Raw genomic sequence first — 21,089 nt, forward strand, 5'->3', positions numbered from 1 at the left:
GTGTCATAAGTAACTCTAGGGACGTCTCTTGTAACTTCGAATAGTCGCTAAATAACTGGCCATTAAGCAAGGACTACCTGTCCTTGGCAATTGTAAAGTAACATTCAGAACAGAAATAAATCCTTTCTCAAATTTATGAATTTGTAAACCCTGGAGTGACTTCAACAAAGGTTCTTATTCCAGATATGCCTGCTGTCCATATGCTCTGATACTCTTAACTTGGGTTTGTTTTTTTTCAAACCGGGATCCCTTGAAGGGGTTCTGTATGGAAACTGTGGGGGGGAAACACCTTGACTCTCTCCACTCCCTGCTGACTTCCGCTGTCCCTTCATAAGCACAGGCCCAAAACTTGACATCCAGCCTGACCCCAAACTCTGAACAGCATTTCCCCCAGCAGGTCATGTTTTCTAAAGGACAGCTGAAACCAGAGTGAACTCGAAATCCATTGGAGGGAGTTTCTAAGGTTGCAGCGCAAGAGTGATAGCCAGTGAGTCCCTATAATGGGATGTGGGAATGACCTTGGGTGATAGGAGGAGATGACGCAGACTAGACAACTGTCATGCAAAAGATACCTCAGTCCAGGAATGGGAAGTGTTTGAGCAGGCTCCCTCTCTAGTTTTCTCAAGAACAAAAAGGAGGGGAGAAATACTTTCAGGCCTTGGAAGCAACCTTTACCACAAAAATAAAGCTAGTACCCCTGGTGGTGCTTCTTATTTGGACCACCTTGAAGGGCTAGCAGTCTCTCCCTCTCCACTGCCAAAACTGCTTTTCCCCTTGTGGTTATTACTGTGTCTTAACATTCAGCAAAGAGAGACAGAATGATTTTAAAAGGTCAAAACAGAAGCACTGCGCATTCCTGGAAATGTATCTCTTTTATATTGCAGAGTAACGTTTGTATGTACGGGTAGTTCTCAACTTAAGACCACAATTGAGCCCAAAATTTATATTGTTAAGTGAGAAAGTTGTTAAGTGAGTTTTGCCCTATTTTACAACTTTTCTGGCCCTATTTGTTAAGTGAATCCTTGCGGTTGTTAAAGTAGTAACACGGTTGTTAAGTGAATCTGGTTTCCCCACTGACTTTGCTTGTCAGAAGGTCACAAAAGGGGATCACATGACTCTGGGACACTACAACTGTTATAACTGTGAGTCAGTTGTCAATGTAAATCACATGACCATGGGGATGCTACAATGGTCTTAAGTGTGAAAAATGGTCGTAAGTCCTTTTTCAGTGCCGTTGTCACCTCAAATGGTCACTAAATGAACTGTTGAAAATGGAGGACTACCTTTATGTATGTTTGTGTCTTCAAGGCGCCATCCATTGCATACCTATTTAAGGATAAACTGTATTGGAATTAAAAAAAGAAGGATTTAGGATTTCATAGTTAAGCTGCAGAGCATGTGTGCCTCAAATCCCTTTGGAGTGAGACTTTCTCCAGAATAAACACGTGTTAGAATTGCATTTGCAAAAGTAGGCAGGCAGGAGGTAGAGAGATGCTTAGGTGCCTTCTGCTTGGCATGCACAATGGGGGAAAAAATCCAATTTAATTTCACCATCTTAATCCATTATTTTTCTTTAAAATTATTATGCTGCATGTCATCAGCAATCCTCAATAAGTAATTCATTCTAAGACAGGGGTCCCCAACCCCCGAGCCATGACCCACTAGTGGGCTGCAGCCTGTTCAGAACCGGACGTGAGCTGTGGGCGCTTGCACTCACATGCGAAGCTCCATTTGTGTGAGAGGCGGGCTCACACACCTGCTACATGCACAAATGGAGCTGCATGCCGTTTACACAGAACCATCCTCTCCCCCTGAGAGCCACCAAGCCAGAAAGGTTGGAGACCGCTGTTCTAAGAGATATCCCAAATGGTGATTTTCCTGGAAAATTGTTCAGTTTCACCATATTAAACAATCATACACCCCAGTGGTGGGATTCAGCCGGTTTGCACTTCGGCAGAACTGGTAGCTAATTTTTTGTTGCTCAGGCCCAGAATGGACTTCCGGAAGTGGCATCCACACAGAGAACCGGTTGTTCGCATATTTGAATCCCACCATTGATACACCCCACACACAGAGAGTTATATCCCCACAAAATAGACATATTATGTCTATTCTGTTTTTTTAAACTCGGCCTAGCAAGTATTTATATAATGTGAATATTTTTCCACATATGGGTAATTAGTACACACTGATGCAGTGCAGAAACTGGTGAAAACAGGAAAAAGCCAAGCAACTGAGGAATCTATTTTTGTGAAATTCAGATACGTTCAATTTCTGCAGTAATAAAACACAATAAGCCCACACTTATATTTCTTTTCAAATTTTTCATTACTAGGGCTTTGCCTCTCAAATAGGGCATCTTGGAACTTTGTTTTGTTTTAAACTAACAGGTCTGAGTGGCTGGGAAATGGTTGGAAGCCCCTGCTCTAATCCATTCCCATGTTTGAGAAGCCCTGAGGTGGAGATAGAGCCTTTGTGGGTGGCCACTTCCTTTGCCGAAGACTAAGCAAACCCCAACCTTTATTTAGAATGTAGAATAACAGGTTTGGAAGGGACCTTGGAGGTCTTGTTCAAGCAGGAAACCTTATACCATTTCAAACCAATGGTTATCCAATCTCTTCTTGAAAACCTGCAGTGATGGAGCACCCACAACAATGTAGAAACCAGCTGCCAACTAAGATTTTGCTGTTTCCCCAGTGCTTCTCTTTTAATCAAGGAGGAAGTAGTATTTCTGTGGCTTCTCTCTATTCCAGCGGTTCTCAACCTGTGGGTCGCGACCCTTTTGGGGGGTCACACAAGCCTTTCACGGGGGTCACCTAAGACCATTGTAAAACACGTATTTCCGATAGTCTTAGGCAGGGCTTGTCAACCGCCTTCTCTCCCTCCCCCTCCCCCCCCCCGCTCCACCTCACTTGTTTGTGGAAAATATGCTGCTTGGCAGCAGTCTGCATGAACTCTACCAAATGTGCCCTGCAGGGGGCACATGAAGAGCGCAGGCGCAGAGCAAGGCCCCGCCCTCCCCAGGGACTCATTGTGCAGCAACTGGATTGACTTCTTTTCGTGCACGCAGGTCAGCAAAGGGGAGGCCGCCGCAGCACCCAACTCCTGCACCTGTCAGCTGGCGACCCCTGAACTTGCGCTTGTCAGCTGGGAGGTCTGGCAACGGCCGCCGGTCTCCTTTGCCACCCCGCCCGTCCTTGACTCCTCCTCCGCCCGTTCACGTCGAGCCCGCCAGAGCTTGACAGGGAGAGAGGGAGGGAAGGAGGAAGGGACTCCTCCTCCTCTCCTAAGCTTCAAAGCATGATCGGCTTCCCAAGGGCGCCACAATCCTCATGAAAGCGGGGGAGGGGGGGAGAAGCAAAGGGTGCGAGAAAGCTCACGGCAGGCTCGAAGGAGCACCTGTCAGCGCTGGTGACGAGAAATTCCCCAGAAACCCAGGGAAGGGGTGGAAAAAAGGAGCCCCCTTTGGGAGGAAACCGCCACTTTCTTCCCCTTGGCTTTACGCTCTTCTGTTCCTCTGCAGCTGGGCTGGCAAGCCTCTCCTGGCTGGAACTTCCTTTCCTTCCCTCCCTCTTGGTCTCTTCCTCCTTCCCTCCCTCTCCCATTGTCCCTTCCTTCCTTCCTTCCTTTCCTTTGCCTCCCTCTTTGTCCCTCCTTCCCTCCCTCTCTCCCCTTGTCCCTTTCTTCCTTCCTTCCTTTCCTTCACCTCCCTCTTTGTCCCTCCTTCCCTCCCTCGTTCCCCTTGTCCCTTCTGTTCTTCCTTCCTTCCCTCTTGTCCAGGATCGGGGCGAACCTCTACAGCTGATCCGCACTTTTGCAGAGCAGCCAAGAAGCAGGTCAGCTGTAGCAGCTCTCCTTGGCTCCTGCCCAGCAAACTTGCTTGAGCTTTGCTAGAAAACATGCCACTTGCTAATTTAGCAGAAGCGCGAATCAGTTGTAGCCCGGCGCTGATCCTGGGGCTTCTGCTAACTTAGCAAGTGGCTTGTTTTCTGGCGAAGCTGAGCAAGTGAGCTGGGCGGAGCTCTCTTCTGCCTCTGGCAGCCTGTCCCCCTCCCCTTGTCCCTTCCTAGGCATGGGGGGTGGAGGGGGGAGGAAGGAAGGGACGAAGAGGGAGGGAAGTAAGGGACAATGAGAGAGGGAAGGAGGGAAGGAACAATGGAAGGAAGGGACAAAGAGGGAAGGAAGGAAGGAAGGAAGGAAGGAAGGAAGGAAGGAAGGAAGGAAGGAAGGAAGGAGGAAGGGACTAAGAGGGAGGTGAAGGAAAGGAAGGAAAGAAGGAAGGAACAATCGGGAGGAGAAAGAGACTAAGGGAGGTGAAGGAAAGGAAGAAGGAAGGAAGGAAGGGACAATGGGAAAGAGGGAGGGAAGGAGGAAGAGACTAAGAGGGAGGTGAAGGAAAGGAAGAAAAAAAGGAAGGAAGGGACAATGGGAAAGAGAGAGGGAAGGATGAGACTAAGAAGGAGATGAAGGAAAGGAAGGAAAGAAGGAAGGAAGGGACTGGGAAAGAGGGAGGGAAGGAGGAAGAGACTAAGAGGGAGGTGAAGGAAAGGAAGAAAAGAAGGAAGGAAGGGACAATGGGAAAGAGGGAGGGAAGGAGGATGAGACTAAGGGAGGTAAAGGAAAGGAAGAAAAGAAGGAAGGAAGGGACAATGGGAGAGAGGGACGGAAGGAGGAAGAGACTAAGAAGGAGGTGAAGGAAAGAAAGGAAAGAAGGAAGGGACAAGGGGAAAGAGGGAGGGAAGGCGGAAGAGACAGAGGGAGGTGAAGGAAAGGAAGAAAAGAAGGAAGGGACAAGGGGAGAGAAGGGAGGGAAGGAAGGCAGGCACCCACCCCAGTCCCATCCCAGAGACCCACAGATTCCCCCCCACAGGCACTCTGCAACCTGAATGATCAGCTGGCCACGCCCCCTGGGACACTGTGAACATCATAAGTATGAATCAGTTGTCAAGAATCCGAATGTAAATCACATGACCCTGGGGATGCTGCAACAATCATAAGTGTGAAAAATGATCATAAGTCGCTTTTTCAGTGCTGTTGTAACTTCAAACAGTCACTAAGCGAATTGTTGTAAGTCGAGGACTACCTATACTTTCCCATTTTTTTCCTTTTTTGGGGTCACGTTTTTGATACACCCCCCCGCCAGCTGGATGGGGGGTTGGGGGTCACCACAACATGAGGAACTGTATTAAAGGGTCGCGGCATTAGGAAGGTTGAGAACCACTGCTCTATTCTTTCCTAACCTTTCCTGCGCGGGAGGAATGTTAACTCCAGTCCGAGCAAAGGCCAAAGAGGGCAGATCCAGAAGTGTGCGGGGAGGCGCACTCAGCTACTCCAATTTAAGCAGCCACGAAGAAGGCGGCGATGGTTTCTTGCCGGGGGATACTTTTACGGCAAAGCAAGCAGGATCCTAGTCAGGTCAGGACAGCGATGACCTTATCCACCCTTTCCTGGATGGAACTTGGCGCCTTTATTTCCCGGCGCACACACGGATCGGCGGGGGCAGAGCGGGAGCTCCGGGGGTGGAGTTCAGATGAAAGAGGGTCCCCGCGGGCAGCTTGACAAACTCCCCCTTTTCCTGCCCCCACAACAGGCAGGGTCAGAGCTGCCACCCACGTAGCCCCAGTCGCGACAACGGGAGCGGTTAAGGTGGAAGCTGCCCGAACCCTCAGCCTTGTCTAAGGCTCCCGGGTCGCAATTCGCAAGCGCGCCTATCAGCAGGTCGCAAACACACCCGGGTCGAGTCGCCACAGAAACGAGAGCCTCGCCTGCAACCCAGAGACAAAAAGCGCGGTTCCCCCCGCCAAGCACACATTAACACTTTTCCGAGCGCAGGCGCCCACGCGGCCAGTGTACCCCCCCCTTTCCCGGTCGCACCCCTTTTCTTCGGTACTTCAGGCAACGTTCGCATCCGTGAGCAGCAGCACCATCCCTGCTCCGGGCTCCCCGGATGCTTGAACCGGGCGGGAAACGCTGAAACGGGGGGGGGAGGAGGGGGAAAAAACCCGCCACTTCTCCTCCAGTCTTCTCCAGCCCGGATTACCTGGAAAAGAGGGGAACGATGCTAAGGCCAAGCCGCACGATCCGATCCGCTGGCGAGGGCGGGTGGAAAGAGCCCAGAATGACCGCGGATCCGGGCACACAGGCGGGCAGGCAGGCTTTATAGAGAGACGGGAGAGGCATACCCAATGAAGAGCGGCAGTTTAGCAAGCATCGGAGCAAAGCAGGCGGGCGCTTGCTGGAACCAGAGACCGCCCTCCACCATTGACCAGACGAAACGCGATGCCGGGGTCAGAGAGCGGGCGCGCAATGGGATTGCTGGCAGCAGTGGAAAGGCGAAGGGCTCCCTCCTACCGTATTCTCGCGGATTGTGGGGAGGGGGGACGTGATGTGTAAGGTCAGAATTTCCTCTTACCGAAAGGAATGCGACTACGGGTTCCCTGTCTGTGCATGTTACTATTATGACCCTTCTCTTTTGAATCAATCCTAACTCGGGTAATTAGTGAGAATAGCGAGAAGCAACCTGGAACTAAGGAGAAACGTCTTAACAGTGAGAACAATTAACCAGAAGCTGTGGGTGCTTCATCACTGGAGGTTTTTAAGAAGGGACTGGACTGTCACTTGTCTGAAATGGTATAGGATCTCTTGCTTTGAGCAGAGGGTTAGACTAGAAGACCTTCAAGGTCCCTTCCAGCTCTATTCTGATTCATTGATTGATTGAGTTCCTGACAAGTCCGTGCAGTTTTCTTGGCAACTTGTTCAGAAGTGATTTGCCATTGCCATTTGCCCAAAGCCACCCATCTTGCTTTCCTGCTTAAGGAGGACTATAATTTGGGTTTTCCACTCCTAGTGTAGTGCCTTCAATTACTCTGCTAGTGTTTCCCAATCTTGGCAGCTTTAAAATATGCGGATTTCAATTCCCAGAATTCTCTAGCATGGTTCTACATTGATTGGTTGGTTTTTCATTAAAACTCCTAATGATCTGCCCTAGCTCCTGTTTCAACACAGTAAGAACTTAATAGCATATGAACAAGCTTAATCCTTTGTGCCATTTATAGGCTTTCTGGCTCTAATTCCTTTGTCCAGATTCAATAAATGATGCAATAAATCATGTTTGTTCTGAAAGTGCTATGAGATAAATATAGTTGTCAATGGATAATAATGCAAATATGTTGTTTTTTCAAAATGAGAAAAATTAAGGATGCCTAAACTGTTTGTGTGTGTTTTTAAAAATCCCTATTGATCTCTTGCATTCTCACATCCTTTAATGCAGGGGTGTCAAACTGCTGGCCTGTGGGCCAGATGCGTCATGCTGAAACCGCACCTACCCCATTGCTGGCAATGGAAAAAAAGTTGCATTGTGTCACGACACATCACTTGACGTTGCGAGTTTGACACCCCTGCTTTAACGAAACAATGCAAAAGATTGAAACAATGCAAAAGGTCCTTCCATAGCCATATTAATGATATATGTTTGCAGAGATTGATGAAAGTTGAAAACACAATCTATAACATCAGGTATTCCATATCTACATAGTTTGTCCCAGAACTTGGTGTCAGCCCTTAGAGGTAGATCAGATTAAGAAATCAAAATTATGAATGATAACACTACTTTTGATTATAAGATTACAGTAACAGAATCTTGCAAGTCTGGATGTGCCTCCCTGCCTCTCCCTTTATCTTCGAGAGAATTAGGGATGGTCAAGCCTAAGATGTGTTCTCAAATTCTACCTCAGAATCAAATGTCTTTGATCTGTACAGTTTTGGTTGCAGCTCTTCCTCCTATTTCTCAAAGTTATTCTTACAGCTCATTACACCTGGACCTAAAACTCTTAAATATTTTGGATATGTCATATTAAAGCTGCCCTATATGCTCTAGTTGAAGCAAAGCTCTTTTTTGTCTAACTGCTGATATAGCTGAATATGAGGATCAGAAGGAATAAAGATAACCTATATCAGTGGTTCTCAACCTGTGGGTTGGGACCCCATTTGGGGTCGAACGACCATTTCACGGGGGTCGCCAAACAACGCAGTCCGCCATTTTTTCCCCCTTTTCCTTAGCTGTGCTACTCCCTTTTATTCTATTGGCTTTTGAAAGCCAATAGAATAGACTCTCTTGAATAGAGTCTAATTCTATTGGCTTTCAAAAGCCAATAGGAATTGTCCAGGCTGTCTCTGCCCTGCTGAGCCCACCAAAAGTCCCATTCTGCAAACAGTGCTGCACCAGATGAGTAGTCCTCGACTTACGACCGGTTGAGTAGTCCTCGACTTACGACCGGTTAGGGGTCACGGCATTAAAAAGGTTGAGAACCACTGACCTACATGGATATGTGAAGCATAAAGCTAGAAAGGTCCAAGAATGAAATTGAATGCACCCAAGTTAACTTGTTGGGCATTATTAAGCAAAAATGCATTGGCATTGGGCACTATGATTCTGATAATTTCATGTTCTTGATTGATAGATTGATTGATTGATCATGTTCCATCAACTGGTTTTGATTCCTAATGACCACATAGATTTTCTCCAATACAATCTATCTCTAACCTGTTCTTTCATGTCTCCCAATAATGCATTCATCACCACTATATCTGAATCCATCTTGCTGCTTATCATCCTCTTATTCTCTTTCCTTCCACCTTTTCTAGCATTAGAATCTTTTACAAATAGCTGTGTCCAAAGTAAGATAATTGGAGCCTGGTCATTTGTGCCCTGAATGAGAACTCTGAGTTGATTTGTCAATGATTTCTCAAAAATCTTTTCTAGCGGCATTCATAACCAAGGAAAAGCTTGTAAGAGCTGTAATGCAATGTAATGCAATCAATGAACACTTACACCTTTCTACTGGGTTTTGAGGAATGCCCATTGCAATTGCATTTATTCAGCTATATATGCCAACATCAGAGGCAGAAAAGAGGAAGTTGAAACTGAGAGAACACACAAACACAATATACTAATATTTATGAGCAATTAGAATACAAAAATTGGGAAATAAAAAGAGGTAAAAGTATGGACTCAGCAATAGAAATAAAGTGGAGAATATTTGACTGAATTCTGCAAGACTAACCAACCACTTATTTCTAACACTTTCCAGCTGTACAAGCATTCACTGTACACGTGGACTTTGCCCAGCGTACTGAATAAAAATCAGTTGACTACATCTGTCGAAGTCAACAGTGGAAAAGCTCAAATAACATTCACAAAGACAAAAGCTGGAGCAGACTGTGGCAAAGATAATCACCTATTAGTGTCCAAATCAGACTAAAATTGCATCAGAACAAACCTATCATGAATGTCACAAAATACGACCTTAAAAATATACCCACAGAATTTAAAGGCTCTCTGTAAATTTGCTGCATTGGATACTAGCAAGTATCAGAAGGGATGTCTATGGCGATTCTCAATTATCCAGGTCATGGTTATCCAAAATGTGCTTTTCAAAAGGCAACTGAACTTTCTTGTTTTTTCCCTTGAAAACTTCTTGAATGAGAAGCAAAATGTTTTCAAGGAAATAGTTGCCTTTTGAAAAAGCACCTTTGGGAAATATCAGAAAAGTTATGGGAAGATATTTAAAAAGTGAGCTTGAAGAAAATGGAACAAAGATGGCCAAAATGGATAATTGGAAAAATTTCTGAATTTGTGCAGAAACATATAAGCAAAAAACAGAGAAACAAGAGAGGCAATTGTATAACTGAACCAAAACTTCCAACATACTGCAAGATGAGACAAAGAAAACTACTACAAAAATATTTGCAAGGAAACAAAAAATTGAAAATATTGGAGGGACTAAAAGTAACTAAATTGCTGCTAGAATTAAAGAGAAAATTCCAGCATTGAGCTAGAAAGCTGAGATAATCAAAAATCCACATTGAATGATGCTGAAAAGATCAAGAAAGGATAAAAAAAATACATGGATACTCATTACAGGTAGTCCTTATTTAGCAAATACAATTGGGATCAGCAACTTGGTCACTAAATGAAGCAGTTGCTAAATAAAACCATAACTGTGCTTAGAATCTTACTTCAATAGAAGAGAATATATGTTATCATAGACATATAAAAGAATATATGTCACACACCTGATTTGGTGTTTCTTGTTGGAACAGTGCCTATGTGATCTGGAATTGGTGCGCCTATCCTTGGTACCCTTGTCATGGTCAAATCATGCCTTGGCCATGATCGTCTCTAGAACTGTACCCCTCCAGAGGGAGGCCGGAGCTATTAGATTGATCTGTCCCCAGTGACTGATGGACACAGATAGGTTTCAGAAGGAGTAGGGGTTATAACCAAAGATTTGCTGCATAGTTCAGCCAAGTCCCTAGTAATTGCCTGAAATAGGACAGCGGCTTTGGATAGGATTGTGCAAATAAAATTTCTCTTGACCCATTGTCCTCATTGCCCCCAAAAGGTATACAGAGGAATTAAGAGGGATGAAATATCTAAAGCACCGTTGATGGAAGCCGAAGAATTAATTTGACCAAATATGGGTAAGATGTTATTGAAGCCTACCTCATGGCAATTCAGGTGCCAAATTGTAATTCTCCACATTCATTGAGTCAGGAAATAATTGCCCAGCAGCCCTCTTTAAGATGATCCACTTACTTCTGGGGGAGAAAGATACAGAGGTCTACCTGCAGGAGCACCCTGAGGCATTTGCTGATTTTTTTGAGAAACAAAGTTGCCCGGATTTTTCCTAGTTAGATGATGACATGGCTGCTGGTCCATTGGAGGTATCTTAGACAGGTTTTTGCCCGGTTATCCAAGAACAGTTTAATCCTGTTGCACTTGAGGGAGTGGTCAGAATCCTGGGGAATATGAGCAAAACGACCTATGTTTTAGATCTGTGTCCCTCCTGCAGAGGGACCTACTTTCTCCACTTCTATTTAACATCCACATGAAGTCACTGGATGAAGTAATCTACATGGAAGTCATCTGTCACCATGAGGTGAGATATCAGCAGTATGTTGATAATATTCAGCTGTATATCTCAGTTCATGGTGAGTTAAGCGATGTCATGACTTTCCTTTTGCAGTCCCTGCAGGCTATTAAAGTCTGGATGGGGAACAATGGGCTGAAACTGAACCATGGCATGATGGAATGGCCCTGGGCTTGGGACTTTTGGTTCACAGAGACTTGCCACCATTGGTTTTAGATGGGATTGCACTGCCCCAGACTGTGGGCTCAGAGTCAGAGTCAGAGGAAGGGATTGATGATGAGCAGTCAGCTCCAGCTCCAGAAGTTCTGAAAGATGACAAGCAGCCAGCTCCAGTGCCATCAGAGACTGTCATCTGAGCAGGCAGAGGATATGGGGCAAACCAGCGCCCAGCAAACACAGCTGCTATTGCTCTCTGAAGATGAGGGCACAGAAATATTGCCTCTTCCCAACCCAAGAGCTTGATGGGCTGCAAAGAAAGTAGAGCAACTGCTTAAATGAAAGGAGTCCAACCCCACTAAATGAGCTACAAAGGAGCTGTTTCTATTAAAATGCAATAGCAAACACAAACTCTCTGTTGATGACAACCACCTATTAATTCCCACTCTGTGTGCCTTAACTTGTGAATTTCATAACCTTGACTTTGAGATTCTGGACTACATGATGAATCTGCTACAAGATTTAATCCTTGACCTTTGCTTTAATTTGCAACTTTTATAAGCCAAACTTGCTGAACTTTGGGGGAAAACATATCTCTATATGGCAAATGTGCATATTTGCAAGTCTTGTTTATTAAAGGGAACAAAACCACCCCTATTGTATATTTGTGTGTACTTGGCCTGTGACAGGACACAGACAGACCTGGTACATAATCTGGGGGTTCCCCTAGACTCACAACTCCTGCTCAAGGACAGGTGGCAATGTGGCCAGGAGGTCCTTTGCAAACATTGCCTGCTTAGGTTTGTTTCCCTATATCTCTTCCCACCTAGGTAGTAAAGTCTTTACATTCTCTTGATGACACAGAGTAAGTGGATGTTACACTGTCCAGGAAGTACCAGAAAAGAAAGAACATTGTTTCATTCATACAAAGAGAAGCAGCTGGAGTCTGATGAATTGCAACTTCAGTTGGGAATTCCTCAATCTCTGAGATCATTATTATCCATTAGAGATAATGGCATTACACTGCAAATAAGAGAGCAGTATTACAGAGCTGAAGGTGTGGTTTAGGTTTTACTACAGTAACCAATGTTCTCTAGTTGAACAAACAAGCTGGCCTTCATTGAGCCATTCAAGATAATTGGCTCGTGGATAGGGGAGACCTGGGTTCAAGTAGTTGCTTAGCTGTAATTCATCTCCCTGGGAGACCCTGTGCCCCTTGCCTTCTCATATTGTAACAGAATGCTGGAAGTTCACAAAATGGAATATTATCCATGCAGGTCAGACTGAACACATCAGATAAATGGCTTAGAAGGATAAGATAAGTGGCCTAACAAATCAGTTGTAGTGATATTTCGGACTGTGTACTCAAGTATCTGCCTCTAAGATTTCCACCTTGACATCTATTACGGTGCCCTAAATAAAAGAAACAGAACCTTTAACAGAATGCATTGGCCATGTAAAAAAAAAAAAAAAGGATGCCCAAATAGGATATGAAACTTTTGGTTTCCTTTCTTGGGTGCACGTGTTCTATGGCACCATCAGCAGTGAACTGCCTACTCATTATTATTATTTTTCTTCCTTTTTTATTAGAGTTATGTCCCTGGGGTCTTATAGTGTGGACAAAATTAGAAGAGGGGATGTAGTGTTGCTCCAGGAATATAAAATAGAATACATAACACAGAATGTTATGTATTCTATTTTATACATAACAGTAACAACCTGATAATGATAGACTAAAAGACTGGCTGGCCCCAAGTTACCCAGTGAGTTTCTGTGGTCTTAAATTTATGTCTCCCTGGATCTAACACCTTAGCTGCAACACTACACCAACTTACAAATTGGACTTGAGATCTTTTGCACTTAAGCTTCGTGTATCAAAAAGTTGTTTAAAAAGCCCAAGTTGGCAGGCTTTCTGGAAAAAATGCCAAGAGCCATAGAGGTCATAATGTTGGCAAGTTATCTCCTACCAGGTTCCCTAGTGGGCTTCAAAGTTTGGAAAATTACTCTGTGGACTATCAGGTGGCAGTCTTGGAAGGAGAGTGGAGGAAAATCTGTGTTACCATTAAGAAGTGCTGATTCATCCTCTCATAAATATGAATATCCCAATGCTCTCAGTCTCACAGATTTGCTGGGGACTACAATAATTATTGCTGGAAGAGGAGTGATGGCTGGGACTCAAAGAGGAGAAGAACATAGGTTCATAGTGTGAGATACATTTCTAGGCAGTTCTCCTTTGCCCTGTTTTTGGCATAGGATAGGAGTGAATTGTGGAATGTGGTTCTCTTACAGATGATCTGAAAGGCATTGGATCTGACTCGAGATAAAGACTACTTTTTTTCAGTATCCACGTGCAAGAAGTTGAAGAAATCCTTTGGTTTCTGTATAGGATATTCATCATGCTATATAAAGTAATTCATTATGGTTCAGAGCAGAAAGAATTAATCTGGTTTCATAACAGGCTTTCCAATCCATAAAAACAAGTAAGCATGATTTATTAAGTAAGATGAGGATCATGAAATATTATCTGTAAGACGCTAAGAAAAAGATGCAGGCATATCTTGAGCAGAAGTTTGAAGCTGCAGGACACAGCTTGACAAACTCTGAGTTTATTGCTTCTTATATACTTGTTACATACATAGGCTTTACTATTAAATGCTGACAAAGGTTTCTTCATTGGAAAATGTCTTCATGTAAGCAACTATTTTCTAGTAACACATTACATGGTCAAAGACCAGATAAGAACAAATACAGGTAGATCAAAAGGAGAAAGAACTGACAAAGACAGGAAGAGATAGGAAGGAACTTAAGCATATTATCTGTTTAGGTAGGTGAGGCATTAAGTGAAAAGGGTATGACCTTCTGGCTGCTTCACTGGGACAAAAGGTATCAAAAGGTTATGAGGTTTGTGGGGGGGGGGAAGCATGGCAGTTTGCTGTGCGTGCATTTTTCCCCACATCTCACTCTTCTCTATCTTATTAGTGAGGACATTATCCTAAGCTGGAGTAGTTAGTGGGTCTTAGTCAGGGGACATATAACTTTGCATTTGTTTATACAAAACATAACTTGTTCCTGAGGTAAGTTAATGGTAGTTTAGTATGGAAAATTGAAAGTAGAGAAAAAAAGACATTGAATAACCATATATGTGCATAATTAAAGGATACCTCTTGAAAGGAGGTACAATTTAAAATTCTTTGACTGACATGTATACAATGAGGTTTTTTAGATGAAGTAGTACAATTGACAATTTTTGCACAAGTAAGATTTGTAGGAACAGCTACAATTGGTGTATGTAAAACAATAGCATCAAGGGGTAACATGTAAGAAGCAGGAACCCAGTTTGACATAATTACATAATGAAATTCATTGTCTGATAGAAAATTGCTTAAACCAGTATAATTTTTTTAAAACTGAAGCTGGAACACACAAAGGTATAAAACAGGTAGAGAGTAGATTTTCCATATCATATGATTCAGAAATACAAAAGTCTGTCACTTGTGTGACATTAGCTAACTGCACCCAAATATTATTTCATCCGTGATTCTAAAGGATGAGGTGGGAGAGCTTGAGCCCCCACACAGCAATTAAGAAGGAAAGAGGCAAAGAATGATTAAGGAATTTGCAGTGAAAACTACAAATATGGCAGCACATAAATTCTCTGGTGTAAGTTCTTTTCCCTGTTGCCACAGAACTTTCTGTGCTTTGGATGTTAGGTTTTTCACATCGCCCCAGGTTGTTGGTCAATTGCAATGGCGAGAGTGAAAGGGACGTTGTGCTGTCTGAAGAGTCACCTGCTTCATTTCCAGTATTGGGTTCTGGATTTGATGCCATGACATCTTTGGCTGGTCGCACACAACTGGGCTGGAATCCAGAGAGGGCCTGTAGGAGCAAGCACAGCAGCATAGCCTTGCCCACAAGTTAGTAAGGGAATTGGACCTAACCAGGTTTTATCAGGCAATTGCCGATAACATACCAATGGATTAGGGAGCACAGTTTTCTGCTGAAAGTGACGCTGGTAGGCAGTAGTTTTTTTGAAAAGAAATATTTAGCTGATTTAAAGTTATTAGGACTTTATTGACTTGATGAGTTATCCATGCCAAATTAGGTACCCTTGATCCCTCCTTTTTTATTTGTTTGTGAAGGCAGTCCTTAAAGGACTGATGCGTATGTGAGAAACAAAGGATAGCTGCTGTAAAGTTAAAACAAAGTCATAAGATTGGGGTTGATCCTGGGCATGATGTAAGCACCTGGAAAATTAAAAATAAGTTGGCACACATAATGAGAGTCAGAGATTAAGTTAAAAGTCTGTTGAGAAAAGGTGTGGAAAGCTAAAATAGCAGCAGATAATTCTGAGTGTTTTGGTGAGGATTTCACTGCAGTGTAGGCAGATGATATGAAATACAACCTATATAATCAGCACTGAAGAGATAAGTTATTCTGAAAATAAAATTGAAAATCAAATTTTGGGATAGGAAGAACAATATTAATTAATCAGTCCCATTTCAAGGATAAGCTCGATTGTCCTAAGGTTATTATTTCAGCAACAGCCTGGATAAAAGATAAAACATTTTGGGATGGGATAAGTAAAGCCATTCAATACAATATACTTTTTGTGCTTCTAACACAGATAATACTCCTGATAGTAGCTTACTAGTAAGAAATATCAAAAGTGTTAAGTGACCATTTTTATGTGGAATTCTGTCCACAAATTGAGTACTCAAGTACTTAATTTGCTCAACTGTGGTAAATGCTGCAAGTGGAACTACAATGAGATCTCCAGGTTTATTTATTTATTTATGAGACTTATATACTGCTTTAAGTGCAAGCACTCTCTAAGCGGTATACACCAGTAAGCAATGTATATATATATTTACATTGCCCCCAACAATCTGTGTCCTCATTTTACCTACCCCGGAAGGATGGAAGGCTGAGTCAACCTTGAGCCGGTGAGATTTGAACCGCTGACCTGCTGAACACAGTCAGTTAAAGTGGCCTGCAGTTTCTCTTTGGTCAATAAGTTAAATTCCAAGTTAATCAAATACCATTCAGATGGAAACAAATTTCCATTAAGTAGGTTAAACATTTACAAATCTTAAACAAAACAATTCAGTCATTTCTTTTGGTTGATAGATATATAGGTCTAACTAAACAATTTAAACTCAACAATTTTTCATCAAAAAATTGTCCAACAATTACTGTCTCCTCTTTTGAGTAAAAATGTTGTAATCTGAAACTGCAAGAATGGGCATTAAATTTCATCTTCATTCGCAAACCGGAATTCTAAGCAGAGAAGAAAAAAAGTTTAAAACAAACAGTCCCCCCCCCTCTTCTTTCTGTCTCTCTTGCTCTTAAAGCAACACAGCCAGTTGAAAAACAAAAGAGACAGGAAAAGTTTTTGTTACAAACTTCTCACCACTAAAAAATAGTTTTCTCTCCTTCACATGCATTTTCCATAAATTCTCTCACACATTCTCCATGGGACTCTTCTCTTACTATTGCTTTTCAATTTACTTTTACAACAATAAAATCTGCAGTTTTCTATTTCTTTCACAGCCTGAGAGAGAGTGGGTGGGGGTGGGGTTTGAGGGCTAACACACACACTTAGGTATCAACAAATTAATTCATTCATTTTCATTCTAATTGCTTGTATAAACAATTCCACATGCAAATATTTCATTTCATACTTTCTCAAGACAAACTATTTATTTTTAAATAAGGCCTTTTTGTGTGATGTTATCAGAGGGGGTTTTGACCCTCTTCCAAGTCTTGGAAATAACACAGAACACAGACGAACATATATACACAAATACATAAACAAAACACACATCCATTTGGGGTTTGAGGCTAAAACAGGCCTCCTCTTTTAATTAAAAAGGAGGGGAACATTTATGGTTACTTCCAATTTATCCCAGCAACTTTAAAAGACATTAGGGAAAGACTAAAAGGAATATTGAAGGTGTGAAGGGTGAGGGAAAAGTAGCAGCCTCCTCTCCTCACCTCTGACAAAGGGGAATTGAATAGAGCCAGATTAAAAGGGGGGAAAGGGAAGAAAAAAAACTTGCTTTCAGTTCTTTGAATTTTCTTTTCTTTTTCTTCCGTGGCTTTAGTTGTTATCAGATAAACTAGCCAACCGGAGGTTTACAAAGTTTTTCAATGTTGTCTTATTAAAGAGTATTTATACTTCTACACATCAACACAAAGCACTACCAGATATTGTCTGATCGGGTTAAACTTGAAGTTTCAAAACATCCCAATTGTTCAAAACACATTGCAGAGGAGTACATTTTGATTTAATTTGTTTCTTTAAATTCCTCTGACGATTCCCCATATATATTTTTTCTACTTCAAGATTGTTCCATGTATGATGGCCGTAAGGAGACAAAAGAATTAGCCTCTTCAGAAGGAGCTGAAAATCCAATTAAAGATGCTTTTGGAGGCACAGTTTTTACTTGATCCTAATCAGGTGTGGAGCTTGTAGTTAATTGTTGCCCTGCTGAAGCATCTGAGCCAAATTTTTCCACTGCTTGATAGCAGTGATGCCATTGATGTAATACCTGTACTGGAGCCCGAGATTCAAGATGTAAAGTATGCCCTATCTTTTCCCAATCTTGTAACCTAAGCGTCCAGCACTTAGGATATCAAGGGGAATGTTTCCCTACCTCATCCACCAGCTTCCTTCTGTCTGCCTCAGGCGCTTTCATGCCTGATTTGTGTAACAGGAATCTGAGTTCTTGTACATGTTTCTGCTGGTGTTGAGATAGATTGCAACCCTTACTTACCACTGAGGGGTCCCATAGGATGAAAGTGCACTTAGAGGTCTATTCCAGATGCTGGTAAATTTGTTGGCTGTTGCTCCCTTGGAAGGGGGGGGGGGCTGTCCCAGTTGCTCCATGGGGGGCTGTCCCTGTTCAGGCGGCAGATGTAAGACGCTAAGAAAAAGATGCAGGCATGTCTTGAGCAGAGGTTTGAAGCTGCAGGACACAGCTTGACAAACTCTGAGTTTATTGCTTCTTATATACTTGTTACATACATAGGCTTTACCATTAAATGCTGACAAAAGTTTCTTCATTGGAAAATGTCTTCATGTAAGCAACTATTTTTTAGTAATACATTACATGGTCAAAGACCAGGTAAGAACAAAGACAGGTCACAAAGACAGGAAGCGATAGGAAGGAACTTAAACATATTATTTGTTTAGGTAGGTGAGGCATTAAGTCAAAAGGGTATGACCTTCTGGCTGCTTCACTGGGACAAAGGGTATCAAAAGGTTATGAGGTTTGTGGGGGGGAAAGCACAGCAGTTACTGCACGTGCATTTTTTCCCACAATTATTATCTAGGCTAGGTTTTTTCATTTCAAAAGGAGGAGTTTCTTCTGATGCTTCTAAATAATCCAAACAGACTTGTTTATTTAGTACAACAGAGAGGTAAAAAAAATATAAAAGGAATCCATTCACAAAAGAAAGGAAGAAAAAAGGAAGGCAAATATTTGTTTCCAAATGTTCTTTAGACAATTGTCAAATCCTCCTTTCCAGATAAACGAGTCAAGTAAGAGAGAAAATGAGGACTCAAAGACAGAAGTAATCCTTCTCTTAAATAACATCAAAAAGGTGAATAGAAAGAAGGGAATGGAGCAAAGAGTGAAGTGTTTTAAAAACAAGAAGCTTAAAACTAGTGCTTCTTCCTTATCTTAAAATACACTTCATATTAAAATGTCTATCTTTCTGCTAAAAGTTATTGTTTTCATATTAAAGTTTCTATTGTTCAGCTAAAATGCCTCTCAGGATGACCACAGATGAAAAATTGTGTTTAAAATGGAATGCACAGGAGGCAAAATTCCAGAAAATTAGCAAGGTCCCTTTCATTTAGCAAAGACAAAGAAAGCCATAACTAAGTTTCACCCTTCCAATAATGTTTGAACAAAATTAACTATCTGGTTCTTCTCAAACCCCCATGACCATTGGGGGCCAACATCAATGGGTTCTCCCTTGCCCATACAGTGACAAGGTCTTTGTTGTATTTCCTGAGCTTTCTATTGCTGATTCTGCTTTTCTTCTGAACCTTTGGGCCAGTTTTGCCCAGGGACAGAAGGCATTTGAATGACCAATGGTGGCTGTGTCGGGGAGATGGAGGCTTCCTGACAACACTTTGACCAGAACCAGCATATTTATAAAGCAATATTCACTCCCATTCTGGGAGTTGAAGTCCATACATCTTAAAGTTGCCAAGGCTGAGAAACACTGCAATTCGGCTTAAACAAAGAATTGTCTGAATTCAAAACAAATTTGTAACCCACCCCCCATCAGGAAGCCTGCTTGCTACAGGCATGTTCTCATTCACCTGACCAGGACATTTTGTTTCACAGTGACTTGCAGCATCTTCTAGAGTCACCCAGTTATTGTGAGATGATAGAAACCTTATTCTTGTTATTGATACAGCAAAGGGTAGATGACTCTGGAAGATGTTCTAAGTCACTTGAAGGGAAATGACCTTTGTCATTTAACTGTAGCATGAACCGAAAGCTTCAGGAAGTAAAAAAAAAACTATTTAGTCTATGTCTGTGGGGAAAAAACATAATTTTATCCGTAACTTATAGGAAAAAGTCATTGCTAGGACAATGTTAACATTTCTCAGTCTGGCTGCACCCCTAAAAAAAGAGCAAGAATGGTTAACTGAGGTTATTTCTCCATGTGTTTAAGGACAGTGTTGTTTGCTTTTAAGAGGTGGAATGGTAAAATGAAGTTTGTAAAACCCATGAATAGACTTTCATATATGAAAGCCTATATTTGTATCAATTTATCTACAATATGGCTGCAGCCATTCAAATTTCATTGTTCCAGAGCATCTTTGTGTATGTGTTTGCTTGTGTGCATGTGATTTTGTCAGGCGGAGAAAGGATTTTTAAAGGAAACAAAATCACCACTGGGCTGACTTGTTTTACTTGTGGAGAAGTGATCATTAAGAACAATTAGCACACCTCTATCTTGGAGGCTGTACACAAACACCATGCTAATGAGGCATCATAGCAGTCCCTGGGACACAGAGGTGTTCATTCTTTTTCCTTGAAAGAAAAAGCTTGTCAACATGGTGAAATGGCTCAGGATCATTTAGCATTTACAAAGAGTTCTGCAACCTAAAATAGCTTTGCTTTGGGAGATACTATCTCTTGCTAAAAGGAAAAGGATTAGTCTGGATTTACTTATCCAGCCGTCAGCCCTTTATATACCTCACTTTATAGACATCAGATTGAACTCCAATAGTTTCATTGTAGAGATGCTCCATGATTTCCTAAGAGGGTTTCTCTGCATTTATCCCTGCCTGGGGCTGAATATTTCAGCAAGTATTGCAACCCTTCTATGGAAAGCTTGCTGAATCTTTGCTGCTAAATCAGAAGGACATACACGTCTTGCCAGAAAAACACGGCAACCCTAGAGATACTGCAGCCATAGAAACAGTGGCGTAACAAGCAAGAGCGACACTAGTAACCTCATTGCTATTAGTAGCCTTAGAGTATAATGAGCTCCCCTTGGCATTTGTGTGCTTGAGAAGGAAATGGGCCTTTTTCATTGGCACTTGAGACAGTGCCCAAAAGCTGTAGCCTCCACATCCATTCTAGGCTCCCTTGTTCCAGTCGAGAGAACTTTACATGATGTTCTATCTGATCTCCTTGGAAGAATTGTAGAGTTAATGTAAGAGTTGATATTCTTATTCCTTTCAGTCTAAGGAACTAAAAAGAGGAAATACATTTTCATCCCAAAGCTACAGAAATAGTACTTTAATTCAGTTACTTGGACTATCTGAAGAAAAAAAAACCCAAATGTTCTTGAGGGGCCTACTGACCTCCCAGCCTGCTGATGGAGTTCCCAGGATCTCCGGTTGTCTATTGTGAGAACAGAATGTTGGGCATAAGAGTCCATTCACCAATTCTCTTCAATTTTTTAAGAGCCTGACTACCTTTCATTAGGCATGATAATCAATAAAATAGGATAGAAGAGGTCTGAGATGAT

The 21,089-nt window shown here is 42.4% G+C and overlaps 1 protein-coding gene and 1 long non-coding RNA gene across 3 annotated transcripts in view; one reads left to right on the forward strand and one right to left on the reverse strand.

Annotated features, from left to right (window-relative positions):
- CARNS1 (carnosine synthase 1) overlaps positions 1-6,629 on the reverse strand; it is a 28,264-nt gene extending 21,635 nt beyond the window's left edge. For both annotated transcript variants that reach the window (XM_039341027.1, XM_039341025.1), the window contains exon 1: positions 6,041-6,629. The gene's annotated coding sequence lies outside the window, so the exon portion shown is untranslated. The remainder of the gene's footprint in view (positions 1-6,040) is intronic.
- The window catches only part of LOC120306949, a 41,603-nt gene continuing 26,774 nt past the window's right edge, over positions 6,261-21,089 (forward strand). The window contains exon 1 of the long non-coding RNA XR_005556427.1: positions 6,261-6,394. This is a non-coding gene — a long non-coding RNA (uncharacterized LOC120306949). The remainder of the gene's footprint in view (positions 6,395-21,089) is intronic.

The sequence above is a fragment of the Crotalus tigris genome, unplaced genomic scaffold (assembly GCF_016545835.1).
Source record: "Crotalus tigris isolate CLP2741 ecotype Arizona unplaced genomic scaffold, ASM1654583v1 scf7180000017764.6130737, whole genome shotgun sequence".
Taxonomy (NCBI): Eukaryota; Metazoa; Chordata; class Lepidosauria; order Squamata; family Viperidae; genus Crotalus; species Crotalus tigris.